At 35.9% G+C, this 6465-nt stretch overlaps 1 long non-coding RNA gene across 3 annotated transcripts; it reads right to left on the bottom strand.

Annotated features, from left to right (window-relative positions):
• Nucleotides 1-1179: 1179 nt before the first annotated feature.
• Nucleotides 1180-5270, bottom strand: LOC125261229. Of its 3 annotated transcripts, none has more exons than XR_007183253.1 (6): nt 4634-5270; nt 4301-4422; nt 4044-4103; nt 3812-3956; nt 3413-3472; nt 1180-3232 (listed from the first exon to the last, which is right to left on the bottom strand). It is a non-coding gene; the product is annotated as an uncharacterized LOC125261229 (long non-coding RNA). The 3 variants fall into 3 exon arrangements; XR_007183254.1 differs by having other exon boundaries at nt 3812-3923; XR_007183255.1 differs by having other exon boundaries at nt 4301-4419.
• Nucleotides 5271-6465: the final 1195 nt, after the last annotated feature.

Below are 6465 nucleotides of genomic sequence, written 5' to 3'. Positions count from 1 at the left end.
TAGCAGCCATTTTGGCTGTCGGCCATTTTTAATTTTGTGCAAAAATGCTGTATTTTATGAACGCATTAGCATATTGTTACGAAACTCGGTATGGGTCATCAGCACATGGTCCCGAAGGAGCCTGAGCACTTTCAAACCAGCGCCACCTAGTGTTTTTTTTTCATATGCTTATAACTTTTGATCTGGTTGACTTATTTTCACGGGAGTCATATCCTTAGCGAGTGTCATTGTTACCTCACTCTGACCATACCACATTAATTTGGTCACAGCACCACATATTAGTCAAAGTGATAAACCATTAAATCTTTATTATTGACTGTATATATCATTTTTCAACTCTTTTGCCTTAAATGATCGTAATAGGTCTTTAATTGCTCACTGTTGCAGCTGGTCTAATGCATGCCGAGTCAAATGATATCCAATTTCCTTTATTGGCCATTCTGAAATTTGTGCAAAAATGCTGTATTTTATGAACGCATTAGCGAATTGTTACGAAACTCAGTATGGGTCATCAGCACAATGCCTTGAAGAAGCTGTTCAAGTTTCAAGCCAGCACCACCATGAATGTGGTAATAGCGCCATGTATTGTAGAAAATTGATAACCAGTAAATCTTTATGAATTTATAAATATAACAGAGTGATGATTTTCAGCTCTTTTGCTTAAAATGACTTAAATAGGTCTTTAATTGCACACTGTTGCTATTAGTTTGATGATTTCAGCTATGTTGCCTGGTTTATCTGCTTTTCATAATTTTTTTTGTCCATTGTTTTTATTCTATGACTAGCTTGATTGAGGACCCCTTATATTTTTTAGTATTATTGGTATTATCTAAATGCACTGAGTCTACTGAATAAGAACTGAACAGAGCTGAAGTATAACATAACTTTTTTCTGCAGAACAGCTTTATACATATCATGAAATAATATAATAGCAGGAAGTGAAATTAACAATGAACTGATCAAAATGTATAACTTTACTGTATTGTTAAGGTGAGTTGACTTGAGGCAGCCTTAAATCGTCAGATATGGAGCCTGAGTGTCATCTACTAAAAAAAGTTTGGTATTGCACCCAAACAAAATGTTACTGAAAGCTAATTGTTGAAATATTTCAACCTAAAATTTAGAATGGTGTTTTTTGTTTTTTTCATTCTTGCAGTTTAAGAGTAAAACATGATTGCAATAGAATATTATAAAAGATAAGCAATTGTATTTTTACATTTTCATTTTCAGAACTTAGACTTCTATAAGTTATTTTATTTAACTTTTATCATTTATTTCACTTCTAAAATAATTTGACAAGTGTGTTCTTTCGAACAAGAACCATTGGTCTATATTTCAAAGCATTCTTGAATTACAACTATTTATGTTTTAATAGAGCATTTTCATGTCTAATATATATTATGTTGAAACAAAAAAGTGTCTATTCATTTTAAATGGATAGCAATATATTCAATCATGTCTGGCGAATTAAAAAATATGTTTTACTATGTTTTATAAAGGTTAAACATGTAATGATTTATCAACATTTGATAAATTTGATGGAGAGGACACTATACTCAAATCAATTACATATATGCAATTTTATATGCACTTAAATGGATGGAAACTTATTTATATATTCTAAAAAAAACAAAAAAACATTAAGCTTAAAAGATTTTTTTTGATGTGACTACCTCTAGTAAGTAACATTAATATAACAGTTTTTATTCTGTAATTAAAAAATGGCTGATAGGATTTGCAAGTTATACTCATTAGGGGTTTAATTCATCTTTGGTAGTTGGACCACTATTAACAAAACATTAGTAACCTAGCTCTGGTACTTGTCAGAGAAAAGTTTTAATATTATGTAGCGTAGGTTAGTTGGATAATATAGAAAAAATGTTTGTGCATTTTTAGAAAAACAGAAACTCTGAAAATTGCTTGAAAGATATATATTTTTAATCAGAAAATATCAAACCACTTCTTTTTGGTTTCTTTGTATTTTGTTTAATGTCAAATACATCAATGATTAAAGTGGAGTAGGCAGCTTTACAATATGTGCACCACAAACACCTAAGGTAGAAGATGAACATTAAAATAAACTATGAAAAGCATTCAACTAAATATTACCATACATCAATAACGGGTAAAACAGTAAATATATCATATATTTAATTTTATTAAAGACTCCTGTTATTGTAGGTACTAGTCTAACAACAGTTCAGTCCAATGAATATTAAATTACGAAAAGAGTAAAAAATATTCAAAGGTAAAAAACAAAAACAAACTTAAGGCATGTCAATTCTCAGAATAAGTGGAAACATTTTATTAAGTAGTTGTTGTGCAGATGTAAATAGGTTTGGTTTTGGCAGAGTAGATCTGCAAGTACATAGATCTGCTCTACTACACCAGGAAAACACAGAAAGGAAACAGCTGCTAATGCAAAACTAGTTGCTCCATAAGAAAGGAGGTGACAGTGGTTAACAGCAAAAGACGTCTGTAGCATATCTAGAAATGTGATACTGGGATGGAGGATGGCTAAGATAAATGCACAGTGTAATGCTGCCTATCACAGACAGAAATATATATTGTACTTGCTTAGATAGTACTAGATAGTAAGAAAAATCAGACTAGCTGTAGTACTGGCTGCAAAACAGGCAATCAGCAATACATGATAATCATAATAATCATAATAAATAAATAAATAAATAAAGAAATAAATAAAGAAATAAATAAAAGCTTTTCATTTATTGCAAAAATTATGACAATTAATAGAATTTATTAACAATACGTAGCACTTCTGTATTTAGAAATTGTTTCAATGAATGAAAACAGACTAATAAAGAAAATATAAAAAAATGTATTATTAATTACATACATTGATAAGGAATCAAAAAAGAGAATAAATATATAGTAATAACAATGAAATAAACCAGACATAGAGCATAATAGGCAAACAAAGAAACAAACAAACAAACAGATGATAACACAGTAGAAAATACGCAACAGCAAAATGGAACAGTGAGATGCCTTAATGGAGCCAAAGAGAATGCAAAACAAAGGAGATCCTTAAGTAGTCCAGACCAGTTCAGAAACACAAAAAGAAACACCAAGGCAGAATTAGGACACATGACAACAATAGTGGAGTATGAGAGATAAAGGGCTACATTGGTGCCAAACAGTTAAAGTCTGCAGGCACCGTCTAGTGTTGCAAAGTAGATGTTGACAGATGATATGTCGTGTGCTCATAGTCCTACAACACAAAAGAATAAATTTCTGTTGGTTATTGTAGTTGTATGCAATATTAAGAATATCAACAAATAATATGCATATGACAAAAAAGCATTTATGAATAATAGTTTCCTCACAGCAAGTCTTTGTAAGTATGAATGTTTGTTTTGTTTTTTTGAGAAAGAATGGCAGAGTGGGATACCTTCATGGAGCTATAGAAATGCAGACTCAAGGTGGAGTAGGTGGTGCAAACCAGGTGAAGCTGGAAAGACAAAAGACCAATGTGGAGTCATGCAAACTAGAGACCAATATGTAGTTAGACGGTTGAACAAGTAGAGAGTTAATGCTGCACCAGAGGACCTAGGTGTAGCTGGAATATTTCCAGACCAAGGTGGAGTTGGTGGAAAGTACAAACTTAAATCTGGAATGATGGAGGACCTCAGTGAAGCCAAATGAAAGGAGGATGCAAGCAAACGCACTTTTGTAAAAGGAAGCTGTTGCACAAGTTTTGTCGTAATTACTCAAATGTTATGTTATATTTACTAGTTCAGATGTAACAAATCATTATCTAACACTTGGACTATAAAACATCAGTACTTACACATGTCTGAGTTTGCAGATGCTAACGCCAACCTTCCCCTCCATCCTGCCCTCCATTATTAGGATGGTTGCTGTCCATATTTTTTAGGGATCGGCTATGCCCCTGCCTTCATCTTCAGGCAGGAAACGCAAAGTCAGGATGTCAGCTACAGACAGGGTTTACACCAAAGAACCTTATTTTGTGATATTTTGCTTGCTGATTAATAATAAATTACATTGTTTCTTTATCTTACCTCCTGAGTCTTTCTGGTAGAACTAGAAGGTGACAGATGACATGTAGTGTCTGCATAGTCCTACAACACAATGCAACAAAATGTTGTTGTTTACTCTGGTTTTATGTGATGTTAGGAAGTTTAACATATAAATTAAAAACATATGCAAAACGGTATTAACAAACAATAAATGTATTTATATCAAGTGTTTCAGAAGATAGTTTGTTCAGTAAATATGGCAGACTGAGATATTTTGATGAAGTTATACAAATAGATACCAAAATTGGAGACTTAGGCAGTGCAAATCACGGTGAAGTTGAGAAAATGGAAGACCAAGGTGGAATCAGGAAGGCTGAAGACCAAGAGAGAGCCAGAGATCTGGAGCACCAGTCTGATGCTGCTGGATTTAAAGGCAAATGTAAACATGAACTGAGCTGGAACAAGTGGAAGCGATAAAGATGTCAAAACTGAATACATGGAGGACTTTAATGTAGCTAAAGGATTGGATAGCGCAGACATAGTCATTTATAAAAACTCAATTTGTTAACATCAAATCTTTGATCAAAAAAAACAGGGGAAAAAAAGGAAATATTCAATAGTAATTGAGATACCTTGATGGAGCAAGACAGATGAAGAACCATTGTGGAGCCTTAATTGGTGCAGAGTAATGCATAGCCAGGGAGACAACAATTGAAGATGGAGTCAGGAACACTAGACACCAAGATGAAGCCCAAATGTTAGAGAAGCAAGGTGATGCTGGTGGATCTGAGGGTCAAGGTGCAGTTGGAAGATGTGCAAACCAAGAAGATGCCATTTCGAGTGGATGATAATGGAGAAGCTGGACAGATGAAGGACCCTAGGGAAGCTGTTTGAACATTGGAGGATGCATACATTGCCAATGGTTCGGAAGTCCATTATGGAGCCAGGAGGATGACACAGTTAGGTGGAGTCTGGATGTGGGACCCAAGTGACAGGCTAGAGTAGAGCCAATATAACAAGGAGCCAAGGTGTAGCCAATACCAACAGAAACCAAAGCAAAATGAAATGAAACTAAACTAAGTAAAACAATTAGTAACAATGAAATGAATAAACTAAGGAGTTTTAATACATAGAGATTATGACAAAGTAAACCTGACACAAATGATCAAAATGGCAAACCAAGAAAACACATCAGAACACACTATGGCTGTATCTCTGCAATGCTTTATCATATTCAGACGAAACCTCATACATATCATCCCAAGCAAGACCAGAGCCTACATGCTGANGTGGCGAATTTTGCCACTGCAAGCACCATTCACATTTTCTTCAGGAAATGTACATTCTAGTATTGTAATTACTATTCACCTGAACAAAACTTTGGCGCGTAACTCGTCCCGCACCGTTTGTCGTAGACCCACGAATGAGGTGTCAAATCGACCGGCTTATTGAGGAGAGGTGTGCTATGACTTTTCTAAGCGATCGGGTGTACGATGTTCGCACAGCGTACGAAAAAACGGCTGAAAAAACTCCCATAGACTTAACATGGGGGCCAAATCTGTGAGATCATATCTTTGGTTTAGAAGGTCATAGAGACTTGGGGCTGGGCTCTTTTGACTCGGCCTATCAAGCAGCCAATAAGTAGTGACTTCATAGCCACGCCCTAGCAACCAATTACAGCACCCTAGCAACCGGTGTCGAATTTTGCCACTGCAAGCACCATTCACATTTTCTTCAGGAAATGTGCCAAAGGCAAAGCTCCATTCTTAGCATACTTATTAATGGTGCTTGCCAAAGGCAAAGCTCCATTCTTATTATTGCTCATACTTATTATTCTTCTTCTTCTTCTTCTGGACACAATTTCTGCGCGCTACTCCTCCCGCAGTTTTTGTCCTAGACCCATGAATGAGGTGTCAAATCGACCGGCTCATTGAGGACAGGTGTGCTATGACTTTTATAAGCGATCGGACCAACGATGTTCACACAGCGGACGAAAAAGCGGTCAAAAAAGTCCCATTGACTTACATTGAAAAATTCAAATTCACGAACATTCCGTCTCTCTCAACTGTCACTTTCTCACACACACTCACACACGCAGGCCCTTAGAAGCCTTTCTCTCTCAGACACAGACACTCATTTTCTTCCACTTTTATTTCTGCGCGCTACTCCTCCCGCAGCGTTTGTCCTAGACCCATGAATGAGGTGTCAAATCGACCGGCTCATTGAGGAGAGGTGTGCTATGACTTTTATAAGCGATCGGACCAACGATGTTCGCACAGGGGACGAAAAAGCGGCCAAAAAAGTCCCATTGACTTTCAATGGCGGAATCTTCAGAAATTTGAATTTCAACTGTCACTTTCTCACACACACTCACACACGCAGGCCCTCAGAAACCATTTCTGTCACTCACTCACTATTGATCACAGTGTCATAGAGACAAGGGGGTGGGCTCATTTCACTCAGA

This window comes from Megalobrama amblycephala, unplaced genomic scaffold (genome assembly GCF_018812025.1).
Source record: "Megalobrama amblycephala isolate DHTTF-2021 unplaced genomic scaffold, ASM1881202v1 scaffold373, whole genome shotgun sequence".
Lineage (NCBI taxonomy): Eukaryota > Metazoa > Chordata > Actinopteri > Cypriniformes > Xenocyprididae > Megalobrama > Megalobrama amblycephala.
This window is presented reverse-complemented; position numbering and strand designations above follow the sequence as displayed.